This window comes from Elephas maximus, chromosome 22 (genome assembly GCF_024166365.1).
Source record: "Elephas maximus indicus isolate mEleMax1 chromosome 22, mEleMax1 primary haplotype, whole genome shotgun sequence".
NCBI classification, from domain to species: Eukaryota; Metazoa; Chordata; class Mammalia; order Proboscidea; family Elephantidae; genus Elephas; species Elephas maximus.
This window is the reverse complement of record NC_064840.1, coordinates 57,192,819-57,207,933: the sequence shown is the minus strand read 5'-3', so window position 1 is coordinate 57,207,933 and position 15,115 is coordinate 57,192,819. Positions and strand designations below refer to the sequence as shown.

Genomic DNA, 15,115 nt, shown 5'->3' with positions numbered 1-15,115 from the left:
TATTTAGGAAACTTTCTAATGGCCTCAGAAATGAAAACAACATTCTGATTCCTAAATCATTTTATTTATAAAATATGTTTAACTACAGAAGAACACTGTAGCTAAAACCTAAAATCTGTATGGGAAACATTTCCTTTTTTTGTCAGAAGTCTTAAAAATCGTTTTTACATCTGGGTTTGGCGTTTGAAGTCTAAAGGAACCCATCCTTCTACTGGTTTCACTGTCTCGATTTTGGTAGGTATCGGTAAGAACAGGAGCTTCAGAGGTAAGCTGGTTGTCCATTTCCCGTCAACCACTGCTGTCTCAGACTCGGACGCTGGTTCATAATATCGGCCCCCAAACTGATAGACCAAAGGCTATTATATATCTGCTTTCTTTTCGGGTAGCACGTCCAGAAAATGTATCTTTTCTCATACGACATTACTTAATTTCATAGCTTTATTTTATCATCTTTTCACCTTCCTTATTTTTTCATGTATTGATTACTGTCGAAATATAGCTAAGGGCATCAAACCCTCAGCTAGCTTTGCCTTTATGACTATTGCTATATACTGATACGATGCATATTGATATGTATACGCTATGCTGATTTATATCAGTATCCTAATGGAAAAACTTTGGAAAATGATAACCTCAGGTACTTTTACAAGTGTGTTAAGAGCCCCTAAAGGAAATGTAATCAACCCTGAAGTGATCTCCCTCTCTCTTTTATTGATCCTTTAAAAAAAAACAAACAAACGACTTCTGGCTTCATTGATTCTCTCCGTTGTTTTCCTATTCTCTGTTTCATTTATTTCTGCCCTGACCTTTGTTATTTCTTTCCATCTGGTCGTTTTGGGTTTGCTGTTCTTTTTTAATTCCTCAAGTTGCAAAGTTAGGTTATTGATTCGTGCTCGCTCTTCTTTTTTACTGTAGGCTCGCTCCGCTATAAATTTCCCTCTGAGCGCTGCCTTTGCTGAATCCCATAAGTTTTGATATTTCTGCTTTTGTTTTTATTCAATTCTAAGTATTTTCTGATTTCTTTCTTGATCCAACAGTTAACTGTGTGTTGTTTAATTTCCATATGTTTGTGTATTTTCCAGTTTTCTTTTTGTTATTGATTTCTAATTTTGCCCCATTGTGGTTGGAGAAAATTACTTTGTATGACTTCAATGTTTTTAAATGTATCGAGACTTGCTTTGTGGTCAGACCTGGAGAAGGATCAATGTGCCCTGGAGAAGAGTGTGTATCGTGCTGTTGTTGAGTGGAGTATGTATGTCTGTTAAGTCTAGTTGGTTTATACTGTTGTTCAGATCCTCCGTTTTCGTATTGATCTTCTTTCTAGATGTTCTGTCCATTATTGAAAGGGGTGTACTGAAGTTGCCAACTAATATAATTGAGCTGTCTATTTCTCCCTTCAATGCTATCAAAGTTTGCTTTATATATTTAGGTGTTCTGATGTTAGGTTCATATATACTTATAATTGTTATATCTTCTTAATGAATTGGCCCTTTTGTCCTTGTGTAATGTCCTTCTTTGTCTCTTCTAACAAATTTTGACTTAATCTGTTTTGTCTTATATTAAAACTGCCACTCCAGCTCTCTTGGTTATTAATTGCGTGGAATATTTCTTTTCATCCTTTCGCTTACAACCTGTTTATATCCTTGGGCCTAAGATGTGACTCTTGCAGAGAGCACATAGTTGAATTATTATTATTTTTTAAATCTATTTTGGTGCTCTCTGCCTTTTGATTGCAGCATTTAGCCTATTTACATTCCCTGTAATTCTCAGGGAAACCCTGGTGGCATAGTGCTATGGCTGCTAAGCAAAAGGTCAGCAGTTTGAATCCACCAGATGCTCCTTTAGAAGCTCTACAGGGCAGTTTTACTCTGTCCTATAGGGTCGCTATGAGTCAGACTTGACGGCAGTGGGTTTTTTTTTTTCTTTCGGTAATTGTCAGTAAAGGGGACTTACTTCTTTCATTTTGTTGTTTTTTTTGTGTGCCTTATACCTTCTTTGTCCCTTATTTCCTTAAATATTGACAACTTTTGTGTTTCATGACTTTTTATAGTGAGCCATTTTGAGTCCCTTCTTTCCTTTCGTGTGTATTTTTTAGATGTTTTCTTTGTGGCTACCACAAATCTTGCATTTAACATCTTGCACTTATAACATCCTGGATTAAATTGATACCTACTTTATAACATACAAAAACTTTTATACCTATGCAGTTTTATACCATAAACAACTATTTATGTTGTTTTTATCACCAGTTACATCCTTATACAACATGAGCCCTCCTCTTTGTTTTAGGGGATTGTAATAGAGACAATTGCAGCAACCAGGGTATCTCTGCTCTGCCCAAGCCAGTCCACATAGACATAGAATCTAAGCCAAACATTGTGCTGGGCTAGGTAGCTCCTGCTCAAGCCATCTGAACTATCTTCCAAACTAGCTTCCCTCCTTAAAGCCTATCATATAGGTGATAGAAGGCTCTGAAGAGGTTACTCGGTGTCTTAGTTATGTAGTGGTGCTACAACAGAAATACCACAAGTGGATGGCCTTAACAAACAGAAATTCATTTTCTGACAGCTTAGGAGGCTAGAAGTCCAAATTTAGGGCACCAGCTCTAGGGGAAGCCTTTCTCTCTCTGTTAGCTCTGGGGGAAGGTCCTTGTCTCTTCAGCTTCTGTTTCCTGGTTCCTTGGAGATCTTCGTGTGGCTTGGCATCTATCTTCCCCCATCTCTGCTTGCTTAATCTGCTCCTTTTATATCTTGTAAGAGATTGACTCAAAACACACCCTACGTTAATCCTGCCTCATTAACAAAACAAAGGTAACCCATTCCCAAAAGGGATTATAACCAGAGGCATAGAGGTTAGGATTTACAACACATATTTTTGGGGGACACAGTTCAATCCATGATACTTGGTTACCCAAAGAGTGCTTGATTGTGAAAGCTGTAACCTTGACACAACGCATAACTAACTTCCAGCCTCCGTGCCGTCCCCTCCATTTGCCAACTGGGGATTATCATTCGATTTGCCTGATGAAGTTGTTGTGAGATAATGTATGGATGAGGCTTGGCCAATGCCTCGTATCTATGTGTGCACGCTATGTTAACTTTTTATTACTTTCATTGTCATGCAGTAATTTTTGGCAGTAACAGAATAGACAGTGTATTTTTCATTCATTTGGTAAACACCTGCTTCTTCCCTCTTTCCTGAATCCCAGTTGAATTGCTGTGGGGTCAAGTTACAAGGGTGAACAACTCACTGCAGAGGGGTGGAATGGGCACAGGGATAGAGCTCCTGAGGTTGAGAGCAGCCTGAGTTGCAAGGAGAATGGACAAGGGGTGGGTGGACTGGGGAGTGGTGATGGGTGGTGGGCTTGCTTCAGGGCTGCTCTCTGCAGGTAAATAACTGCTTAAAGGAAAACCAGCTGCTTCAGGATTGTGTCCATTGCCCCTGGGATTGCTACCTGGTGCCCACCCTAAAGTCTGGTGCCTTGCAATCGCCCAGATGGGGACGTTAAGCATTCTGAGTGCCAGGCAGAAGGAGCACTGCACCAGGAATTTTAGGACTGGCTTCTAGCTCCGATTCTGTCAAAGCTCAGTAGAGGGACCTCTGTAAGTTGCTTAGCTGCATCTGTGAGTGGAGAGACTTCTTCCATGCCAACACCAATTCCTCCTGAGTCTCCTTCATTATATTGAAAATTGGGGATTACAATACCTCCAAACTTCGTTTTCCTCAGAGGAGGGCCCACAAAAGGCTTAGGGCACTTGCAATAAAAGGCGACCCGTGCCCCACCCTCCCAGTGTATACGTATGTGTGAGGGACTTTTAAGAGCTCGGCTGTTATCCAAAAGGTCGAGAGTTCGAATCCACCGGCTGCTCCTTGGAAACCGTATGCGGCATTTCTACTCTGTCCTATGTGGTTGTAATGAATGGGAATTGACTCGAAGGCAACGGATTTGGTTTTTGCTTTTTACCCCCGGCAGTGCAGTGGTTAAGCACATGGCTGCTAATTGAAAGTTTGGTGGTTCAAACCCACTAGCCCTTTATGCAAAGAATACAGTCTTGGAAACCCATGGGTGCAGTTCTGCTCTGCCCTGTAGATACACTATGAGTTGGAATCGACTTGATGGCTAAAGTTTTTTTTTTTTTTTAAGTCTTTATTCTCCTCTATTAGGCCTCCTAGTGGCCGTCAGAGGTCCTTGCAGGGATCACTGAAATCCCACAGCGGTGAATGTCAGAGCTAAAGGGGTTTCTGACCTTTGCTTGTAAAGAAAAGATATCTAGAGAAGGCGTTGTAATTTACCAGAGAAGCCAAGACAGAGACTAAAGAATTCCGCAATTTACAAAGTTTTTGTATGTAAGTCGGCCTAAGTAGGCGAGGGCAGATCAGTGGGGCTTTACAAGATGAAGGCAAAGGAAACAGAGAGGGGGCTGGAGAACTCTCCCGAAAGAGAAAGGACCACACGCAAGGAGGGTACTGTACCCCGCTCCTGGGGCGCTTCCCTCGGCTTCTCCAGGTCTCAGTGCCCAGTCACGTGTAAAACCGCCCACTTGCGGGGCACCCCTGGTTTCCGGGCGCGCTCCCTTCAGACAGGGAGAGCCCCGACAGCCCCCTGCCCGGCGCGGGGTTTGGCCCCGGCGCCCCGCTCCGACGGCGACAGCCCTCAGGGACGCGCTGCAGGGGCGCGCTGGGGGAACGGGTCCCGCAGACGAGCCCGACCCCATCCCCGGCTCCCGCCGCGAGAGCGCGGGTTCGCGGCCCCCGCCCGGCTCCCAGCCGGCGGCGGAGCGCCGGGGCTTGGCCGCGGTTCAGCCCGCCCGCGGGAACCGCCGCGCCGCCGCTCCCCGCCCCCCGGGTCCCTGGAGGCTCCGCGGCTGCCGGAGCCGGGAGGTGGAGCCGAGCCCGCGGCGGCCGCGCAGGAGGGAAAGTTCGGCGGCGGCCGGAGCAGCAGGAGCGCCGAGCCGGGACTGGGCAGCCCGCGGAGCGCCTCGGGGTGAGTCGGTCCCCTCGGCCGGCCGGGCGCGGCGCGCCGCCGGGGGCGCCGGTGCCGCTTCCTCGCGCCGCCCCAGCCCGCGACCTCGGGGCGGCTCCCGCAGCCAGCCGGGGTGGATGTGCCGCGCCCGGCCTCCCTCGGTCGCTGCCGGGCTCGGAGCGGCGGGCGCCGGCGCGGGACGGGGGCTGCGCGGCGCCGGGGGTGGCGAGCCGCTCGGTGTCCGCGGAGGGCGCGGTGCCTTCAGGTGGATGGCGCGGGGTCGCGCAGGAGGGCTGCCAGGGTCCCTTGGCTTCACTAACCTTTCTCGTGGCCTTCGACTGTTTAATGACTTTCTCCAAAACCCACCAAAAAGTACCCTTTACTCCTGTGCCCATGACTACTCTGCTGATATTGTTGTATTATTATTGCCCTGACGGCGAGGGTGGAGGGGGCGTGCCGAAGGTGGCGGGTGGGCCGCGTCTTCTGCTAGAACCAGGGCCGCGGTGCAGGGTCACTGCGACCTGACGATGGCCGGAGGCAGGGTTTTGTGCGGTCGGTGAGGAGAAGCTATTCGAAGGCATAGTCGCGGGGGCCGGGGCCTGGAGGGCCGGGAAGAGGAGGAAAGCCCTGCAAAGCCCCGGCAAAGTTGTTTGTTTCCGTGACGCTTCCTGCACCTGCACTCCCGTCAGTAATTTTGAAGTTATCTTTTCATCGCTGAGCAAAGAAAGAAGGATGGGAGAAAAAAAGATTTCAACAGCAACGGACATGCTAAAACAGCTAGCCTTGGGAAATACTAATTATTGAAATATTAATAAACGAGAGAGGTTCCTTTGCCAACTCCACTTCTATTCTGATTTCCAAGCCCTGGCACAGTTTATGTGTGAATGTCATTAGATATATCTAGTTAATAAAGATTATTAACTGTTCTTTCACTTTTTTTTTACTAGAAATTTAAATTTCATTCCACCGGATTTTGAATTCTGTGAACGTTGTTCGTACAAGAAAGTCATAATTATCGTGGTGACACTTGTAACAGTGAGCGTTAATAACTCGTGTGGTGCTGTCACGTTGCTAACTGGAAGGAGAAAAGTCTTTGTCAAATTTGGTAGTAGAAGCATAAAACAATACTAACTTAGACCTTAGGCACATAAGACGACTTGAACACGTGTCATTGGTAGTGCATAATGTGATATGGGGTGGTGTGTTGGGCTCCCAGAGAATGTCAATCCCTGGAAAGCAAGAGAAGGGCCATACTCATAGGAACACAATGAAAATTTAATGATTGCTTTGCACTGAGCTACCACCCTGTGTGTATTCTAAATAAGACAGTATTCAAATGCTTTAATTCTGTTCATCTTGGATTTCAAATCTCACATGTATATTTGTATACTGTACTAATGGGGTTCAAAGCAAAATCTCAAAATGTGGATTCAACAATTTACACTATAGTGAGATAAGCATGTGCTTTGCTGTCCTGGAGACCTGGGTTCTAGGTGGTTTCTCCTGTTTATCAACTGTATGACCTTGGGCAAGTTACCCCTTCCTTCCCAGCCTCGGTGTTATAATTTGTAAAATGCTGGTAAGACTCCTCACCTTACAGAGATGTTGGACAGATGAAATCACACTTAGGAGGTGATCCCAGTGCCTGGAGCATAGGACGTGCTCCATAAATGTTGTTTCTTGTCCTTTGTCTTCCTTTACTTTTAGAAATCCCCAACTCTGGCATATATAAATGATTTTCATATTTTAAAATCCCTTCTTCTATGCAGTCTTACTTTTCATTCATCCATCCATCATTGGTTGAACAACCTCAGAGGCTGCCCTACTTGGGATGGTGAAAATGAGAAGCTGACACTTTGGGGTTGGATTGGGCAATACTTCAGGTTTTTCTTGTTGGTAAGGCTCGGTTATAAAGACAGACGATGACAGGTTGCAGTTCCGAATCTTCGCATTTTTTCTAGCTCTGTCCTTAAGGCAATGTGATTACATCGAAAAGAAATAGTAGTGGGTAAAAAAAAAATTTTTTTTTTCTCTGTGAGGGTGCTCCTCTCTCCTGTTCAGTCTGTGTCTCCATGCCCAGCTCAGTGCCTGGCAGGGTGTAAAGGCTCAAATATTCTGTTGATTTGAAATACAGAATGTAATGAAGTTATTCTGCAGGCCACAGCTTTCTTTTTACATTTCTTATGAAAGGACCCCGGGATTCTAAATGATGGCCCTACTACACGTTAAGGCTAATAGCGATTATTAAAGAGGCCAAGCTCAGGTAGACTTTATTACCTATTGATTTTGCCCTCATGAGGAAGCAGTCTTATAAAATGTAGGAAGCCACGTTGGAGCAGAAGTGTCACCACTAGGGGCCTCCTTTGCATAGTGTATCAGCCTGAGCTGTCATCTATTGCCGTTATTCTGTCCTTTAAGGTAGCAAAGCAATTTAACTTCCTGGACTCCTGACAGAGAATACTTCATTAGAAAGGGCAACCTTGTGTGAAAAGCATGACCAAAGGCCTAAAAATAAATGAGGGTGGTCTTCAATGATATATTCAGTACCATTTTAGAATAACTCTAGAGTTAAGGCTTTAAAGGCCATCTGAGGACTGGAATTTTTGCTTTGTATATGCTTATATTCAAATGGAAACCCTCATGGCATAGTGGTTAAGAGCTACGGCTGTTAACCAAAAGGCCGGCAGTTCGAGTCCACCAGGTGCTCCTTGGAAACTCTATGGGGGAAGTTCTACTCTGTCCTTTAGGGTCGCTATGAGTCAGAATCGACTCGATGACAATGGGTTTTTTTGATTTTATATTCGAATACGTGATTTTGATCTGGTAATTATCAGTTTTTTGGTATGTCTTTAGGGGGGTTAATTTTTATCTTTTCATGTGTTTAAAATTGCTTCATGTCCTAAATAGGTACTTAGAGTACTAACGAACAGTACGAATTGTTTCTCAAGGAATTTTTGTCTGGCCACTAGAAGCTCCTGGTGTCTTTTCTTTTTTTAGAAGGGTGCCACATTAAATTCCACCTTTCAAAGATATATTTTGCCACATTCCGTGGTGTATCTTTGAAAGGCACCTTTCTTCTGTGTGAGTTTTTGAAAAGACCTCTTATTTTTAAATTGTAATTTGAATGAAGCTAGTCAGGCTTGAGACTATTTATTGAACAACCCAAAGGTATGTTGGTGTTTATATTTGTAGATTTAATTTGCTGTTTGGGTAGGAAAAATTCTGAAAATGTATGTAAGCAAACATTATTACCCCAAATATTGCCATATTGTTTATAAGTTAGTAATAGAACATTTTATTTTTCAGGTAGCCAGCAAAATCTAATTACAGTGACAAACTAAATACCATTAATCTGTAAAAGTAAAATTAGCAACAGTTAGGGTTCAGCTTAAATCTTACTAGGGGTTTTCTTATCTTATTTAGCAGGACTTCTCTGAGTTCAGAAAATTATCATTCAGTTATGATTTTCACATGGAGAGATCTTAAAGCAAGGCAATCTGATTTTCTCTCCAGAATGATCTAGGCTAGCACTCTTTAAGCCAAACCAAACCCGTTGCCGTCAAGTCGATTCTGATTCATAGCAACTCTATAGGACAGAGTAGAACTGCCCCATAAGCTTCCCAAGAGCAGTTGGTGGATTAGAATTGCTGACCTTTTGGTTAGCAGCTAAACACCTAACCACTGCCAAACCCATTGCTGTCGAGTTGATTCCAACTCATAGTGATCCTACGGGACAGAGTAGAGCTGCCACATAGGGCTTCCAAGGAGCGACTGGTGGATTCCAGCTGCCGACCTTTTGGTTAGCAGCCATAGCTCTTAACCACTGTGCCACCAGGGCTCCTTTTAGGGAATAGAGTACCCCCCAGAAAACCAGGCCCACTGCCGTCAAGTCGATTCCAACTCATAGTGACCCTATAGGACAGAGTAGAACTGCCCCATAGAGTTTCTAAGTCTGTAAATCTTTATCCTGTGGATTAGGCCGGAGTGTTCAAACCCCAGCCTTTCGGTTAGCAACCAAGTGTTTTTAACCATTGTGCCACCAGGGCTGAGAGAAAAGGGTAAGAAGAACAAATTTTACATGAAGGTCGCGGATAATTTTTATCATCATTTCCTTCTTATTCAGTTAAATTTTTGGGGGGGGGCGGGGGAGGAATTCTGTACATAGCCAAGAGTTACACAGATCCAGTTTTCACAGGCTAATGCTTTTCTGTGACTGGAAGAGTATTGCTTTTTTCCTCAAACATCCAGCTAGCAAAGGCCATGGCGTCTCCCTGCCTCCCTGCCTCTTCCCAGACGGAAGCAGCGTCTAGGTTAAAATGATAGGTAGAAAGCTTAATGCAGAACCAGGTCATCTAGTTTGGGCAAGAGCCCTTCAGCTGGCTGAGATTATGGATGCCTGAGGAAATGAATGAGTCTTTATACCTGGGAGTCATTTTTAGGAATCGGCACTTGGGAGGTGCCTCCTGGATAAAAATGGCAACCGTTTGCTAGACTTTTCAATGAAATGTTTTGAACCTATCACTTAGCAAAACATCACTTTGCTTCACAGATAGTTGTTTTTAGACAATGCAAAGAATAGGATTTGGTTATCTTGGGGTCACGCACACACAGGGGACATTTGAGCTGATGAAGGAAAAGGGGTGGGAAAATAGAGGAGGTAGATTTGAACTATTTATACTAAACATTAGGGCATGAGTTACTTGTGTTCCCAAGGCACACGGGCACACACCAGGCGGCTTCATAATAGGAACTGTTCACTGATGATCTTGTGGTCTGCCCATCTCCTCTGTTAATCAAATTACTCAAATGGTGATCTTTGCCTTAGGTCCTGGGTAGTCTTGCAAGTGACTTTCTCCCATTCATTAGAAACTTGCTAAAATTAATGTATTGGCTGATATATGTAAACACAGTTGCTGTTAGCCCATAAAGTGCCTTTGTGCAATTTAGAAAAATGTGCCCCTTCCTCTGGGGTGTACAGTTCTGTGCCAGGGTACACAGCTTGGTAAGCAGAGAGTGAATGGAATTTCTATTCACTTTCCTGCTGGATATTCCCTTGTGTGGGGACAGTCTGCCCAACTGTGTGTGATGCTCTTGTTTCTAAAGGTGAACGGCGCCTGGCACAAGAGTTAAGCGCGTGGCTGCTAACTAAAAGGTTGGCAGTTCAAACCTGCTGGTGGCTCCACGAGAGAAAAGACCGGGTAATTTGCTCCCGTACAGATTTCAGCCTAGGAAACCCTACGGGGCAGTTCTACTTTGTCCTGTAGGGTCGCTGTAAGTCAGAATTAACTCTACAGCACAGAACAGTGTATCTGTGTGTGTGTATAAAACTGTTGGTCGTTATTATTGACTGCATTGCTTTCAGGGTAGATAATCCTAGTCACAGTAATCTGGAATGATGCTTATAATGAGTCAAAAGCAAGTAATTCATTTAAGGTTTCTCATTGCAATTGCATTACAGTTCTCTTCACACGATAAAATGGCTAACAGTTACCCAGCACTTAACTACACAGAGGTGCTCCTAAGCATGGTACACAAGTTACTCACTTCATCAGCACAACCACCTTATCAAGTATGCACAGTTATTATCTCCATTTTACAGATAAGAAAACTAAGCTTTAGAAATTCTAAGTCACTTGCCCAAGGTCAGCTGTAAGTAAGTGGTGGAGCTGGAACTTCAGGCCAGGTCAGCCTGACTCCTGGTTTTGAGCTCATAACCTCCTTACAGTTTTTTCCAGCATAAATACTCATTGAATTAGGAGCCCAGAAAATGTCTTGAAGTTCTGAGGGTTAAAAAAAAATAATAATAATTTTACTTAGATTAATGTATTTTGTACCATTCCTACGCCTGATGGAGCAAGATGACTAAAGAATTTTTATCAGTGGGTGGGCTTCAGCACATTTTATTTATAGGTTTGTATATGTAATTTTTCCTAGTAGCTCAAAACACTGTATAGTATGACCTGTTTCTATGTAACTTTTAGCTTCTTATCAAGGCAGTTTGCCGGCATGTTATAAGCAGACTGTATGAATAAAATCAAATGTGTGGGTTGCAGAATGTTAAGGTGTGAAGGGTGGAATCAACCATTCAGGCGTTCACTCAACAAATATTTATTTAGCACCTATTATGTGAAGGCACGTTGTTAGATTCTGCAGGGAATACAAACGTGGAAGACCACAGGAAAGTGTTTGAGCCTTTGGAGCTGGCCAATCCTGGGGTTTGAGTCCCAGCTCCACCACGTACTAATTGGGTGGGTCTGGTCTCATTATTGAACGTCTCTGAGGCTTAGTTTCCTCATGTGCATAATGTGGATAAGAACACCTTATGGGGTTGCTACAAGAATTAAATGAGATGTGTAGGTAATGCTGAGCCACCCTGAGGTAGTAGGTACTAACCAGTAGTGATGCCTTCCTCTTCTCCTTTCTCATCTATCTCCTTTCTCCTTCCCGTGCCTGCCTCCCTCCCTTCTCCCCACACACACTACAACGGGTGGTAGAGAGAAAGGTATCTAAAATCCAAGGTAGAATGTGATCAATTTATTTAAAAAGTTATTTTCTGGTTCTGTCTTATGGGGTTTGGGGCAAACCTGACAGTGGTGTTGGGTTGAGCTGGTACCAGGATAGGTTCCCTGTCACACTGGGCTATTACCCAGGCTGATCAGAGGAGAACAAATCCCAGGAGGCAACGGTAGCTTGGAGCCCAGGATAGGTACCTGTGGTGTGAAATAAGGCTTGGGCCTAAGGGGTAAGTGTGAGGCTATGGATGGGGAGCTGCCAAGAACTCAGGTCTCATGGAAATTGGGAACAAGTCAGAGATGGAGCCCGAGGTTGGCTGAGGGGAGAGGGTTTAGGATGTAGGTGGAGAGCAAGGTCAGGATGCAAGCCAGCATCTTGTCTTTCAGGGGCATAAGGTGGGGCCAGCTGGCCCAGATGTGCAGAACCAGCCCAGACAGGCTCTGCTTCAGAACTAGGAGCTCTGCAGCTCGTCTGCACCCCCAGATTGCTGCATTGCCTGTTAGACACTTCCAGCTCCCTTGTCTCGGGCTGCAGGGTTTTTCCAAAAGCAATGCATCCACTGTCAGCAAAGAGCTCCTTCAGAATTATTAGTTGTCTGCCAATGCTCACTCCAGATCTGCGGGGGGTAGCTGGTGCCACACAATAGGTGAGCCCTTTGGGTTTTTTTCCCTTGGAGAAGGGTGAAGTACATCCAGGTCAGCTTCACGGGCTGGCAGGGGCTCAGACCCACGGGAGCCTCCCCATAAGCTCCTGCTGGCATTTCTGCAGTTGTTGGGTCAGGGAGCGTTTTCAGAGAGATGTTCCTAGTTGCTTGATGATAGTGAGCTGCCTTGTTTGGTGTCCAGGGTAGATGCTGTGTGTGGTAGGCAGGGAATGCGGGGATTACAAAATCATTACAGTTCAGAAATGTCTACCTCGGCTGGGGGGGGCAGGAGGGCTTGACTCATTTTTTATTATGCGACGGCACACAGACATAAGCCCTTCTGTGAATAAGCAAACAGAACCTGCCCAGGTGCAAAAGATGCTTGATTCAGGATTAAAAAAAAATTTTTTTTAAACACAGTATTAAATTGAGAAATAGTTTATTTAAAGCAAATTGGTGTAATTTTCAAAAGCCCCTTTTATAGAGTTAATAGAGTGTATTAAAATGAAACCAATGAGCAAGCTTAAAAAAAAAAAAAAAAACAAAACCAGAAGGATAGCTTTGTGGGAGGAGGAAGAATATGCCTTGAAAAGAAATCCAAGTTAGTTCATATGGCTTTTGGGAAGATTAGTAGGATGAATGTACATGAGTACTCTGATAAGTGAGAAAATATGGAAAATTATGAACGGAATGAGGAAGCAGCACCAAGAGGAAATGGGCTTTGGAGTTGGAGTCAAGTTGACCCAAGTTCAAAACTCCACTCTTTCTTAACTGTGTGATCTTGGGCAAGCTACTTAACTCTTTAAATCTCAGTTTTCTTGTCAATAAAAGGGGGAAATAGGGCCCATCCTATTGGGTGGTTTGCCGATTATTTGAGATAACGTATGTAAACTGCGTAGCACCTAAAACAGTTGCTGTGGAGCCGATTCCGATTCATGGCGACCCCATGTGTGTCAGGGTAGAACTGTGATTTACAAGCTTTTCTTTTTTTCCAATTCTGGAACCTTTATTGGAATGATGGTTGAGTACAGAAACAGTGGGATTTGCCATTGCAACTAAAAACAAACAAACCTGTTGCCACTGAGTTGATTCTGACTCACGGTGACCCCCTGTTTGTCAGAGTAGACCTGTGTTCCCCAGGGGTTTCAGTGATTGATTTTTTTGGAAATAGGTTGCTAAGCTTTTCTTCCAAGGCACCTCAAGATGCCATAGAGTTTTTAATGGCTGGTTTTTCAGAGACACCTCTGGGTGGACTCAAACCTCCCATCTTTCGGTTAGCAGCTGAGCATGTTAACTGTTTGCACCACTCAGGAACTCCACTTAGCACATAGTATGGATACTTAATACGTGCCAGCAATTATTGTTACTGAGACACCGAGAAGGAAGCATGGGAGAGGAAACAAAGATCAAGGAGCATGTGGAAGACTGGGAGGAACGTTCCGTATTATATTGTGCTGGACCTTGAATCTTCCAATTCTACTCTTAGTTTTTTCTTATCAAAAGTTCTAGATTACTGTAGTCAAATGTGTCTTGAATACCCACTGTGTGCATGTTACCATGCTAAGGTGCTTGGATATGGAAACCAATGTCAGAAAATCACAGGGTGTCTTTATGTAGCTTACGGTCTAAGACTGAGGGGAATGAGACAGAGACGGGACTTTCTGTTAAAGAAGGAATTCCTAATGCCTCTTAGCTCTTTTCATGAGCTGTCCAAAGGATCGTAGCTTTTCCTTTGCTTAGTTCCCAGACAGGAAACAATTACTTTTTGGCCCTCCATAGACAGAAGTAACAGAAAATACCCAGGGTGCTTTTGAACATTTTATTTGCATAGAAATAAGGTTTACTTGAGTACATTTGTAGCTACATAATGAAAACCAACGGGGGTGGAGGAACTTGGTTTTTTTGGGGACATTTCTTTGAATGTACCTATAACCTCCAAGCTCTGGTTTCTATCTAAAGCATGCTTTTTGGTGGGGAGATTCCTTTTGTTTTTTTCACTAAACTCATGGCCCATAGATTTCTGAATCTGAAATAACAGGGGGGATCTGAATTTGAGGAGATTTTTCTTGTATTTCTCCTGTAGATGGAGGCGTAGAAAAGTTGCTACAGAAGGAGACAAGGTAGGTGGAGACAGCATTCCAGAGCAGACTCACTTTGTGGCCATGAACAAGTTCTTAATCTGTAAAGTAGGAATTTAATTATGTAGACTCAGAGACCATTAGATGTGAAACAGTGAAACTTCTGGACTGTGAATTGATTCATCAGTCCAAACGGTGGCCAAAACCAAAAGGGACGGCCAAGATCTGAGCATAAAATGAGTTTACTCTATTTGATCAACAAAGCTGGTTCAACATCCTGGGTCTTGGCTGTCTCGAAAATAGTTTTGTAGAGGGCGTATCATTCACTTCAATAATGAAAAGTCTTGCAGTTCTTTTCCTGTTACTCTTCTTGGGTATACGGGGAAGTTTATTCAGTGTCACTGGAGAAACCACTTTACCTTCCTCCAGGAACTAGTCTGGACCATGTCTGGGTTATTACTAGCGCGGATAACCCTTAGACAGTTTATGGCAGGACAGGTGGTGTCATGTTCTGTGTTTTGATCTGAATGAAGTAGGAGAAGATGCAGAGACTATACACTTATTGGATTCTGTCCCACTCAAGACTTTATGGACCCATGCAGAAATCATTTTCTCCCTGAGTATCGGGGCTGTGGTTTCTTTCCCATGCTCTCAGGATGGCACATTCTACTGGTGGCCATTGGGTTTGCCCCAGTGAGTGTTTGTACTTTTTGTGAGGGCAGGGCAGGTGAGAGGAGGGCGTGGATCCTTTGTCTGCCTGGTTGCCTTGAAGCAGGAGTTGGTGCTTGTTGGGTCTGTGGAAGTGGTTCAACCCTGGAGTGAAGGCATGTGGGAGGCAGAGCTCCTTTGGACTCTGGCCCCGTTGTGATTATTCTTGGGCAGGTAACATGCCTGAGTGAAGTGGGCAGCTATTATTGC

At 44.2% G+C, this 15,115-nt stretch overlaps 1 protein-coding gene across 6 annotated transcripts in view; it reads left to right on the top strand.

Annotated features, from left to right (window-relative positions):
* The first annotated feature begins 4,824 nt into the window (after positions 1–4,824).
* CSGALNACT1 (chondroitin sulfate N-acetylgalactosaminyltransferase 1) overlaps positions 4,825–15,115 on the top strand; it is a 394,288-nt gene continuing 383,997 nt past the window's right edge. For all 6 annotated transcript variants that reach the window (XM_049866776.1, XM_049866775.1, XM_049866769.1 and 3 more), the window contains exon 1: positions 4,825–4,984. The gene's annotated coding sequence lies outside the window, so the exon portion shown is untranslated. The remainder of the gene's footprint in view (positions 4,985–15,115) is intronic.